The sequence below is a fragment of the Salmo salar genome, chromosome ssa12, assembly GCF_905237065.1.
Source record: "Salmo salar chromosome ssa12, Ssal_v3.1, whole genome shotgun sequence".
NCBI classification, from domain to species: Eukaryota; Metazoa; Chordata; class Actinopteri; order Salmoniformes; family Salmonidae; genus Salmo; species Salmo salar.
Genome location: NC_059453.1, coordinates 101,466,624 through 101,479,837, shown reverse-complemented (window position 1 = coordinate 101,479,837; position 13,214 = coordinate 101,466,624). Strand labels below are relative to the sequence as shown.

At 41.3% G+C, this 13,214-nt stretch overlaps 2 protein-coding genes across 2 annotated transcripts in view; one reads left to right on the top strand and one right to left on the bottom strand.

Annotated features, from left to right (window-relative positions):
* The window catches only part of LOC106566274 (synapsin-2), a 223,019-nt gene that overhangs the window by 132,272 nt on the left and 77,533 nt on the right, over window positions 1-13,214 (top strand). The gene's annotated exons all lie outside the window — the stretch shown is intronic.
* LOC106566273 (metalloproteinase inhibitor 4) overlaps window positions 1-13,214 on the bottom strand; it is a 45,623-nt gene that overhangs the window by 31,191 nt on the left and 1,218 nt on the right. The gene's annotated exons all lie outside the window — the stretch shown is intronic.

The window sequence follows — 13,214 nt, the reverse complement described above, 5'->3', positions numbered from 1 at the left end:
ATAGCCAAGGGTTATGGTTAGGGCTAACGAGCATCTGCATAGCCAAGGGTTAGGGTTAGGGTTAACAAGTGTCTGCATAGCCAAGGGTTAGGGTTAACAAGTGTCTGCATAGCCAAGGGTTATGGTTAGGGCTAACGAGCGTCTGCATAGCCAAGGGTTAGGGTTAGGGTTAACAAGCATCTGCATAGCCAAGGGTTATGGTTAGGGCTAACGAGCATCTGCATAGCCAAGGGTTAGGGTTAGGGTTAACAAGTGTCTGCATAGCCAAGGGTTAGGGTTAACAAGTGTCTGCATAGCCAAGGGTTATGGTTAGGGCTAACGAGCGTCTGCATAGCCAAGGGTTAGGGTTAGGGTTGACAAGCGTCTGCATAGCCAAGGGTTATGGTTAGGGATAAGAAGCATCTGTATAGCCAAGGGTTAGGGTTAGGGCTAACAAGCATCTGCATAGCCAAGGGTTATGGTTAAGGCTAACGAGCGTCTGCATAGCCAAGGGTTAGGGTTAGGGCTAACAAGCATCTGCATAGCCAAGGGTTAGGGTTAGGGTTAACAAGCATCTGCATAGCCAAGGGTTATGGTTAGGGCTAACAAGCATCTGTATAGCCAAGGGTTATGGTTAACAAGTGTCTGCATAGCCAAGGGTTAGGGTTAGGGTTAACAAGCATGTGTATAGCCAAGGTTTAGGGTTAGGGTTAACAAGCATCTGCATAGCCAAGGGTTAGGGTTAGGGTTAACAAGCATCTGCATAGCCAAGGGTTAGGGTTAGGGCTAACAAGCATCTGCATAGCCAAGGGTTAGGGTTAGGGCTAACAAGCATCTGCATAGCCAAGGGTTAGGGTTAGGGCTAACAAGCATCTGTATAGCCAAGGGTTAGGGTTAGGGCTAACAAGCATCTGCATAGCCAAGGGTTAGGGTTAGGGCTAACAAGCATCTGCATAGCCAAGGGTTAGGGTTAGGGTTAACAAGCATCTGCATAGCCAAGGGTTATGGTTAGGGCTAACAAGCATCTGTATAGCCAAGGGTTATGGTTAACAAGTGTCTGCATAGCCAAGGGTTAGGGTTAGGGTTAACAAGCATGTGTATAGCCAAGGTTTAGGGTTAGGGTTAACAAGCATCTGCATAGCCAAGGGTTAGGGTTAGGGCTAACAAGCATCTGCATAGCCAAGGGTTAGGGTTAGGGTTAACAAGTGTCTGCATAGCCAAGGGTTATGGTTAGGGTTAACAAGCATCTGTATAGCCAAGGGTTAGGGCTAACAAGCATCTGCATAGCCAAGGGTTAGGGTTAGGGCTAACAAGCATCTGTATAGCCAAGGGTTATGGTTAGGGTTAACAAGTGTCTGTATAGCCAAGGGTTAGGGTTAGGGTCAACAAGTGTCTGCATAGCCAAGGGTTAGGGTTAGGGTTAACAAGCATCTGCATAGCCAAGGGTTAGGGTTAGGGCTAACAAGCATCTGTATAGCCAAGGGTTAGGGTTAGGGTTAACAAGTGTCTGCATAGCCAAGGGTTAGGGTTAACAAGTGTCTGCATAGCCAAGGGTTATGGTTAGGGCTAACGAGCGTCTGCATAGCCAAGGGTTAGGGTTAGGGTCAACAAGCATCTGCATAGCCAAGGGTTATGGTTAGGGCTAACGAGCGTCTGCATAGCCAAGGGTTAGGGTTAGGGTTAACAAGTGTCTGCATAGCCAAGGGTTAGGGTTAACAAGTGTCTGCATAGCCAAGGGTTATGGTTAGGGCTAACGAGCGTCTGCATAGCCAAGGGTTAGGGTTAGGGCTAACAAGCATGTGTATAGCCAAGGGTTAGGGTTAGGGCTAACGAGCGTCTGCATAGCCAAGGGTTAGGGTTAGGGCTAACAAGCATCTGTATAGCCAAGGGTTATGGTTAGGGCTAACAAGCATCTGTATAGCCAAGGGTTAGGGTTAACAAGCATGTGTATAGCCAAGGGTTATGGTTAGGGCTAACAAGCATCTGTATAGCCAAGGGTTAGGGTTAGGGCTAACAAGCATCTGTATAGCCAAGGGTTATGGTTAGGGTTAACAAGCATCTGCATAGCCAAGGGTTATGGTTAGGGTTAACAAGCATCTGCATAGCCAAGGGTTAGGGTTAGGGCTAACATGCATCTGCATAGCCAAGGGTTAGGGTTAACAAGTGTTTTATTAGAGACGCTCCATGCACTACAAGTCCTTATCAGATATCAGGAAGATACACACACACCCACGATGAAAGACAATGGTGCAGCAGAGAGAGCTTGAATCAGAGAGATGTTGAAACAGAGAGAGGTTGAAACAGAGAGAGGAGGCAACAGAGAGAGGTTGAAACAGAGAGAGGTTGCAGAGAGCAACAGGTAGCTAGATACATGTCCAGGAATGTTTCATGTGTTTTTCGATCTGCCCCAAAATTATTATAGTTGGTTCACAGTTGGTTTTAACCTGTTATGAAAACAACTCTCTGGAACTGTCTCTGAGTGTAGCCTGTCTCTTCAACCTGCGTGTCTTGTTCGAGTCTGGTGTGGATGGACAAAATCAACATGCAGGAGAAAGATAGATACATAGAACTGTGGCTCAGTTGGTAGAGAATGGTGTTTGCAACGCCAGCATGGTGTGTGCAACGCCAGGGTTGTGGGTTCGATTCCCACGGGGGGCCAGTACAATTTTTTTTTTTATGTATGTATTCACTACTGTAAGTCGCTCTGGATAAGAGCGTCTGCTAAATGACTAAAATATAGATAGATAGATAGATAGATAGATAGATAGATAGATAGATAGATAGATAGATAGATAGATAGATAGATAGATAGATAGATAGATAGATAGATAGATAGATAGATAGATAGATAGATAGATAGATAGATAGATAGATACTATAGGTAGATTCTGTATATAGATGCTATAGATATATACTATAGATAAATATTATTGATAAATACTATAGATAAATACTATAGATAATATAGATAGACTCTGGAGAGAGAAAGAGAGTGAGAAAGATATAATTCATATAATTCATGTCTTACCTTTGAAGATCTTCTTCTGTTGGCACTCCAAAATGTCCCAGAAACATCACAAATGGTCCTTTTGTTTGATAAATTCCTTCTTTATATCCCCAAAATGTCCATTTATTTGGCGCGTTTGATTCAGAAAATACACCGGTTCCAACTCGCCCAACATGACTACAAAGTACCTAATAAGTTACCTGTAAACTTTGTCCAAACATTTCAAACAACTTTCCTAATCCAACCTTAGGTATCCTAAAATGTAAATAATCAATCAAATTTAAGACGGGATAAACTGTGTTCAATACCGGATGAAAACAAAGTGAAGCGCGTTCCAGGTCGCGCGCACCAAAAGACTTGAGTCCACCTGGAGTGACACATTTTCCATGGACAGGGCTACTTCTTCATTTCTCAAAAGAAAAACATCAACCAATTTCTAAAGACTGTTGATATCTAGTGGAAGCCATCGGAACTGCAAGCAGATTCCTATTAAAAAGGGCTTACCATCGAAATGAATGGAAAACAGATTGACCTCCAAAACAAAATCCCAGGATGGATTGTGCTCAGGGTTTCGCCTGCCAAATCAGTTCTGTAATACTCACAGACATTATTCAAACAGTTGTAGAAACGTCAGAGTGTTTTCTATCCAAATCTACTAATAATATGCATATCCTAGCTTCTGGGCTTGAATAGCAGGCAGTTTACTCTGGGCACGCTTTTCATCCGGATGTGAAAATACTGCCCCCTATCCCTAAGAAGTTTTAAGAATGTGAAATGTTAGAATAATAGTAGGGAGAATGATTTATTTCAGCTTTTATTTCTTTCATCACATTCCCAGTGGGTCAGAAGTTTACATACACTCAAACAGTATTTGGTAGCATTGCCTTTAATTTGTTTAACTTGGGTCAAACGTTTCGGGTAGCTTTCCACAAGCTTCCCACAATAAATTGGGTGAATTTTGGCCTATTTCTCCTGACAGAGCTGGTGTAACTCAGTCAGGTTTGTAGGCCTCCTTGCTCGCACATGCTTTTTTAGACAGACAGACAGACAGACAGACAGACAGACAGACAGACAGACAGACAGACAGACAGACAGACAGACAGACAGACAGACAGACAGACAGACAGACAGACAGACAGACAGACAGACAGACAGACAGACAGACAGACAGACAGAATTCCTGTGCACCGTAGATAGACGGTATCTGAAGTGTCTAGGTGTACCCTCTGAACATTGGTGCTTAAGTTTGTCAGATGAATGACAGATAGAGAGAACAATATAAAAATGTCTGTCTTCACGTTAAGCCTGAGAACAAATGTATAAACTTCTAACTCAACAAATGAATCAGTGTCCTTGTCATGTTCACAAAGATGGGCTGTCAGAGCCTTTAAAGTAATGAAAATTAGTATGCAGAGTGTGAGCCTGGTCCTATAGAGATGGTAATGAAGCTGCAGATTGAGATTCAGTAGTGTGTTACTGTTGCTTTCCCACTGGCTTACCTCCAACTACTAGTCTACAGGGCTGTGTTGGTCTACAGGGCTGTGTTGGTCTACAGGGCTGTGTTAATCTACAGGGCTGTGTTGGTCTACAGGGCTGTGTTGGTCTACAGGGCTGTGTTGGTCTACAGGGCTGTGTTGGTCTACAGGCCTGTGTTGGTCTACAGGGCTGGGTTAGTCTACAGGGCTGGGTTAGTCTACAGGGCTGTGTTGGTCCACAGGGCTAACAACTCTGTAGTTTAGACCTGTAGTAACTCTGTAGTTTAGACCTGTAGTAACTTTGTAGTTTAGACCTGTAGTAACTCTGTAGTAACTCTGTAGTTTAGACATGTAGTAACTGTAGTTTAGACCTGTAGTAACTGTAGTTTAGACCTGTAGTAACTCTGTAGTAACTCTGTAGTTTAGACCTGCAGTAACTCTGTAGTAACTCTGTAGTTTAGACCTGTAGTAACTCTGTAGTAACTCTGTAGTTTAGACCTGTAGTAACTCTGTAGTTTAGACCTGTTTTAATTCTGTAGTTTAGACCTGTAGTAACTCTGTAGTTTAGACCTGTAGTAACTCTGTAGTTTAGACCTGTAGTAACTCTGTAGTTTAGACCTGTAGTAACTCTGTAGTTTAGACCTGTAGTAACTGTAGTTTAGACCTGTAGTAACTGTAGTTTAGACCTGTAGTAACTCTGTAGTTTAGACCTGTAGTAACTTTGTAGTTTAGACCTGTAGTAACTCTGTAGTAACTCTGTAGTTTAGACCTGTAGTAACTCTGTTGTTTAGACCTGTTTTAATTCTGTAGTTTAGACCTGTAGTAACTCTGTAGTTTATACCTGTAGTAACTCTGTAGTTAGACCTGTAGTGACTCTGTAGTAACTCTGTAGTTTAGACCTGTAGTGACTCTGTAGTAACTTTGTAGTTTAGACCTGTAGTAACTCTGTAGTAACTCTGTAGTTTAGACATGTAGTAACTGTAGTTTAGACCTGTAGTAACTGTAGTTTAGACCTGTAGTAACTCTGTAGTAACTCTGTAGTTTAGACCTGCAGTAACTCTGTAGTAACTCTGTAGTTTAGACCTGTAGTAACTCTGTAGTAACTCTGTAGTTTAGACCTGTAGTAACTCTGTAGTTTAGACCTGTTTTAATTCTGTAGTTTAGACCTGTAGTAACTCTGTAGTTTAGACCTGTAGTAACTCTGTAGTTTAGACCTGTAGTAACTCTGTAGTTTAGACCTGTAGTAACTCTGTAGTTTAGACCTGTAGTAACTGTAGTTTAGACCTGTAGTAACTGTAGTTTAGACCTGTAGTAACTCTGTAGTTTAGACCTGTAGTAACTTTGTAGTTTAGACCTGTAGTAACTCTGTAGTAACTCTGTAGTTTAGACCTGTAGTAACTCTGTTGTTTAGACCTGTTTTAATTCTGTAGTTTAGACCTGTAGTAACTCTGTAGTTTATACCTGTAGTAACTCTGTAGTTAGACCTGTAGTGACTCTGTAGTAACTCTGTAGTTTAGACCTGTAGTGACTCTGTAGTAACTCTGTAGTTTAGACCTGTAGTAACTCTGTAGTGACTCTGTAGTTTAGACCTGTAGTAACTCTGTAGTTTAGACCTGTAGTAACTCTGTAGTTTAGACCTGTAGTAACTCTGTAGTTTAGACCTGTAGTAACTCTGTAGTTTAGACCTGTAGTAACTGTAGTTTAGACCTGTAGTAACTGTAGTTTAGACCTGTAGTAACTGTAGTTTAGACCTGTAGTAACTCTGTAGTTTAGACCTGTAGTAACTCTGTAGTAACTTTGTAGTTTAGACCTGTAGTAACGCTGTAGTAACTCTGTAGTTTAGACCTGCAGTAACTCTGTAGTAACTCTGTAGTTTAGACCTGTAGTAACTCTGTAGTTTAGACCTGTTTTAATTCTGTAGTTTAGACCTGTAGTAACTCTGTAGTTTAGACCTGTAGTAACTCTGTAGTTTAGACCTGTAGTAACTCTGTAGTTTAGACCTGTAGTAACTGTAGTTTAGACCTGTAGTAACTGTAGTTTAGACCTGTAGTAACTCTGTAGTTTAGACCTGTAGTAACTTTGTAGTTTAGACCTGTAGTAACTCTGTAGTAACTCTGTAGTTTAGACCTGTAGTAACTCTGTTGTTTAGACCTGTTTTAATTCTGTAGTTTAGACCTGTAGTAACTCTGTAGTTTATACCTGTAGTAACTCGGTAGTTCAGACCTGTAGTGACTCTGTAGTAACTCTGTAGTTTAGACCTGTAGTGACTCTGTAGTAACTCTGTAGTTTAGACCTGTAGTGACTCTGTAGTAACTCTGTAGTTTAGACCTGTAGTAACTCTGTAGTAACTCTGTAGTTTAGACCTGTAGTAACTCTGTAGTTTAGACCTGTAGTAACTGTAGTTTAGACCTGTAGTAACTGTAGTTTAGACCTGTAGTAACTCTGTAGTTTAGACCTGTAGTAACTTTGTAGTTTAGACCTGTAGTAACTCTGTAGTAACTCTGTAGTTTAGACCTGTAGTAACTCTGTTGTTTAGACCTGTTTTAATTCTGTAGTTTAGACCTGTACTAACTCTGTAGTTTATACCTGTAGTAACTCTGTAGTTAGACCTGTAGTGACTCTGTAGTAACTCTGTAGTTTAGACCTGTAGTGACTCTGTAGTAACTCTGTAGTTTAGACCTGTAGTAACTCTGTAGTAACTCTGTAGTTTAGACCTGTAGTAACTCTGTAGTTTAGACCTGTAGTAACGAGACATGTTCAATATGATTTAAATAATGCAAAAACACAGTGTTGGAGAAGAAAGTATTAGTGCAATATGTGCCATGTAAGAAAGCTAACGTTGAAGTTCCTTGCTCAGAACATGAGAACATATGAAAGCTGGTGGGTCCTTTCTCTAGCCACATAACAATAAAAAATTTGATGTAATAAATGTATCACTAGGTACATTAAACAATGCCACTTTATATAATGTTTACATACCCTACATTACTCCTCTCATATGTATATACTGTACTCTATACCATCTACTGCATCTTGCCTATGCCGTTCGGCCGTTGCTCGCCCATATATTTATATGTACATATTCTTATTCATTCCTTTACACTTGTGTGTATGAGGTAGTTGTTGTGGAATTGTTAGATTACTTGTTAGATATTACTGCACGGTCGGAACTAGAAGCACAAGCATTTCGCTACACTCGCATTAACATCTGCTAACCATGTGTATGTGACCAATAGAATTTGATTTGATTTTAACATGAGTCTTCAATATTCCCAGTTCAGAAGTTTTAGGTTGTAGTTATTAGAGTAATCATAGGTCTATTTCTCTCTATACCATTTGTATTCCATATACCTTTGACTATTGGAATGTTCTTACAGGCACTTTAGTATTGCCAGCCTAATTCTGGGAGTTGATAGGCTTGAAGTCATAAACAGCGCTGTGCATCCCAGCATTGCTAAGAGCTGCTGTTTAAATGAATGCTTACGAGCATGCTGCTGCCTACCACCGCTCAGTCAGACTGCTCTATCAAATATCAAATCATATACTTCATTATAATATAAAGTGGGGGAAAAAAGTATTTGATCCCCTGCTGATTTTGTACGTTTGCCCACTGACAAAGAAAGGATCAGTCTATAATTTTAATAGTAGGTTTATTTGAACAGTGAGAGACAGAATAACAACAAAAAATCCAGAAAAACGCATGTCAAAAATGTTATAAAATGATTTGCATTTTAATGAGGGAAATAAGTATTTGACCCCTCTGCAAAACATGACTTAGTACTTGGTGGCAAAACCCGTGTTGGCAATCACAGAGGTCAGACGTTTCTTGTAGTTGGCCACCAGGTTTGCACACATCTCAGGAGGGATTTTGTCCCACTCCTCTTTGCAGATCTTCTGCAAGTCATTAAGGTTTCGAAGCTGACGTTTGGCAACTCGAACCTTCAGCTCCCTCCACAGATTTTCATTGGAATCAAGGTTGGGAGTGCTTCTTCTTGAGCCACTCCTTTGTTGCCTTGGCCGTGTGTGTTGGGTAACTGTCATGCTGGAATACCCATCCATGACCCATTTTCAATGCCCTGGCTGAGGGAAGGAGTTTCTCACCCAAGATTTGACGGTACATGGCCCCGTCCATCATCCCTTTGATGCGGGGAAGTTGTCCTGTCCCCTTAGCAGAAAAACACCCCCAAAGCATAATGTTTCCACCTCCATGTTTGATGGTGGAGATGGTGTTCTTGGGGTCATAGGCAGAATTCCTCCTCCTCCAAACACGGCGAGTTGAGTTGATGTCAAAGAGCTCCATTTTGGTCTCATCTGACCACAACAATTTCACCAGTTGTCCTCTGAGTCATTCAGATGTTCATTGGCAAACTTCAGACGGGCATGTATATGTATCCTTGAGCAGGGGGACCTTGCGGGCGCTGCAGGATTTCAGTCCTTCACGACGTAGTGTGTTACCAATTGTTTTCTTAGTGACTATCGTCCCAGCTGCCTTGAGATCATTGACAAGATCCTCCCGTGTAGTTCTGGGCTGATTCCTCACCATTCTCATGATCATTGCAACTCCACGAGGTGAGATCTTGCATGGAGCCCCAGGCCGAGGGATATTGACAGTTCTTTTGTGTGTCTTCCATTTGCGAATAATCGCACCAAATGTTGTCACCTTCTCACCAAGCTGCTTGGCAATGGTCTTGTAGCCCATTCCAGCCTTGTGTAGGTCTACAATCTTGTCCCTGATCTCCTTGGAGAGCTCTTTGGTCTTGGCCATGGTGGAGAGTTTGGAATCTGATTGATTGATTTCTTCTGTGGACAGGTGTCTTTTTTACAGTTAACAAGCTGCGGTTAGGAGCACTCCCTTTAAGAGTGTGCTCCTAATCTCAGCTCGTTACCTGTATAAAAGACACCTGGGAGCCAGAAATCTTTCTGATTGAGAGGGGGTCAAATACTTATTTCCCTCATTAAAATGCAAATCATTTTATAACATTTTTGACATGCGTTTTTATGGATTTTTTGGTTGTTATTCTGTCTCTCACTGTTCAAATAAACCTACCATTAAAAGTATAGACTGATCCTTTCTTTATCAGTGGGCAAACGTACAAAATCAGCAGGGGATCAAATACTTTTTTCCTCCACTGTAATAAACACACAGAAATATGAGCCGTCGGTCATTAATATGGTCAAATCCAGAAACTATCATTTTGAAAACAAAACGTTTATTCTTTCAGTGAAATACGGAACCGTTCCGTACTTTATCTAACGGGTGGCATCCCTAAGTCTAAATATTGCTGTTACATTGTACAACCTTCAATGTTATGTAATAATTCTGTAGAATTCTGCCAAATGAATTACGGTCTTTGTTAGGAATAGATGGCCTTTCAACAGTTCACAGCGAGCCATGCGGCCCAAACTGCTGCATACACCCTGACTCTGCTAGCACTGAACGCAAGAGAAGGGCGGCCCAAACTGCTGCATACACCCTGACTCTGCTAGCACTGAACGCAAGAGAAGGGCGGCCCAAACTGCTGCATACACCCTGACTCTGCTAGCACTGAACGCAAGAGAAGGGCGGCCCAAACTGCTGCATACACCCTGACTCTGCTAGCACTGAACGCAAGAGAAGGGCGGCCCAAACTGCTGCATACACCCTGACTCTGCTAGCACTGAACGCAAGAGAAGGGCGGCCCAAACTGCTGCATACACCCTGACTCTGCTAGCACTGAATGCAAGAGATGTGACACAATTTCCCTAGTTAATATTGCTTGCTAACATGAATTTATTTTAACTACATATGCAGGTTTAAAAAAATATACTTGTGTACTGATTTTAAGAAAGGCGTTGGTGTTTATGGTTTATCGCAACGATTGTGCTTTTTTCGCAAATTCGCTTTTGTTAAATCATCAAGTTGAAGTAGGCTGTGATTCGATGATAAATTAACAGGCACCGCATTGATTATATGCAACGCAGAACAAGCTAGTTAACCTAGTAATATCATCAACCATGTGTGATTAACTAGTGATTATGTGAAGATGTATTGTTTTTTTATAACATAAGTTTAATGCTAACTAGCAACTTACCTTGGCTCCTTGCCGCCAAAAGGTCCTTTTGATGCTGCACTCGAGTAACAGGTGGTCAGCCTGCCACGCAGTTTCCTCATGGATTGCAATGTAATCGGCCATAATCGGCGTCCAAAAAGGCCAATTACCGATTGCTATGAAAACTTGAAATAGGCTCTAATTAATCGGCCATGCTGATTAATCGGTCGACCTCTAGTTTAGACCTGCAGTAACTCTGTAGTTTAGACCTGTAGTAACTCTGTAGTAACTCTGTAGTTTAGACCTGCAGTAACTCTGTAGTAACTCTGTAGTTTAGACCTGTAGTAACTCTGTAGTAACCCTGTAGTTTAGACCTGCAGTAACTCTGTAGTAACTCTGTAGTTTAGACCTGCAGTAACTATGTAGTAACTCTGTAGTTTAGACCTGTAGTAACTCTGTAGTAACTCTGTAGTTTAGACCTGTAGTAACTCTGTAGTAACCCTGTAGTTTAGACCTGCAGTAACTCTGTAGTAACTCTGTAGTTTAGACCTGCAGTAACTATGTAGTAACTCTGTAGTTTAGACCTGTAGTAACTCTGTAGTAACTCTGTAGTTTAGACCTGTAGTAACTCTGTAGTAACCCTGTAGTTTAGGCCTGTAGTAACTCTGTAGTTTAGACCTGTAGTAACTCTGTAGTTTAGACCTGCAGTAACTCTGTAGTAACTCTGTAGTTTAGACCTGTAGTAACTCTGTAGTTCAGACCTGTAGTAACTCTGTAGTTCAGACCTGTAGTAACTCTGTAGTTCAGACCTGTTGTCCTAAAAACACAAAACCACTGACTCAATTTGGGTTCTGGGTGTCCTCATGGCCTAGATCTCATCTGGGTGTTTTTAGTCTTGAAAACAGACCTTTTTTCATCACTGTTGCTTGCCTGATGACTCAAACGGAATTCTTCCGCTGCTCTATTGTTCGCTTCATACTTCAGTCTGAGACTGCCATCATTGAAGTCGTTTGTCTTAACGTCAAAATGAGAGGTGTTATATAAAACAAAGTCATCAGCAATTGGATCAAAGATGAAATCACAAGAACGCTTGTGTCAGAGAGCTTTCCCCTCTACAGTTATCTCTACTGGGCTGTATTGCAGAGTATGATCCAAATGTTATCCATCTCAAGACAAACCTTCAAATACAGTAGCTGTTTGACTTTCCAGTCTTCCTGTAACACTAAAGACATATGGATTTGTTTAAGGATATGTAGGAAAGTTATCTGGCTAACTCTTCAATGGTGTTATACCCCCTAGAACTCTTCAATCTAGTTCAGGGGACCCAGAGTCAAACTGAACTGTTGGTTTTGGCAGAGAGAGAGACCATTGTTTTCTGAGCAGTTTGATGCTGTGGGTGGGCCTTCTGACTTTCATTGGATTTTAGAGTGCATGTGAGAGTGCACATGAGAGTACACGTGAGAGTAAACGAGTGCACTTACTTCATATTTTTGAACGTGGCCATTTCCTCTAAGCTAAATCCATTTGACGAGATTAAATTAGGATGTTCCTGTGCTGTTAGTAGTATCAAACAAATAACAACAACTAGATTAGCTTGTAACAATCAGCCCTTTAACTGTTAAATCCAAATGTATGATGCACAACAGTTTTCATAATAATAATAGCAGTAGCTAGTAGTGTTGTCTCACAGCTATTCATCAAAGGAGAGCAGAGAAAGACTCAATCATGGACACTCTTACTGACAGTTGTGGCTGCTTTGCGTGGTGTATTGTTGTCTCTACCGTTTTGCCCTTTGCTGTTGTCTGTGCCCAATAATGTTTGTACCATGTTGTGTTGCTACCATGTAGTTGTCATATTGTGTTGCTACCATGCTGTGTTGTCATGTGTTGCTGCCTTGCTATGTTGTTGTCTTAGGTCTCTCTTTATGTAGTGTTGTGTTGTCTCTCTTGTCGTGATGTGTGTTTTGCTCCCATCCCCGCAGGATGTCTTTTGCCTTTTGGTAGGCTGTCATTGTAAATAAGAATTTGTTCTTAACTGACTTACCTAGTTAAATAAAGGTCAAATAAAATAAAGAGAAAGACCATAGATTAGTCTAGGTACTGGAAACACCAAACCATTCTGTCTCTGTAGTCTAGATACTGGAAACACCAAACCATTCTGTCTCTGTAGTCTAGATACTGGAAACACCAAACCATTCTGTCTCTGTAGTCTAGATACTGGAAACACCAAACCATTCTGTCTCTGTAGTCTAGATACTGGAAACACCAAACCATTCTGTCTCTGTAGTCTAGATACTGGAAACACCAAACCATTCTGTCTCTGTAGTCTAGATACTGGAAACACCAAACCATTCTGTCTCTGTAGTCTAGGTACTGGAAACACCAAACCATTCTGTCTCTGTAGTCTAGGTACTGGAAACACCAAACCATTCTGTCTCTGTAGTCTAGATACTGGAAACACCAAACCATTCTGTCTCTGTAGTCTAGATACTGGAAACACCAAACCATTCTGTCTCTGTAGTCTAGGTACTGGAAACACCAAACCATTCTGTCTCTGTAGTCTAGGTACTGGAAACACCAAACCATTCTGTCTCTGTAGTCTAGATACTGGAAACACCAAACCATTCTGTCTCTGTAGTCTAGATACTGGAAACACCAAACCATTCTGTCTCTGTAGTCTAGATACTGGAAAGACCAAACCATTCTGTCTCTGTAGTCTAGATAC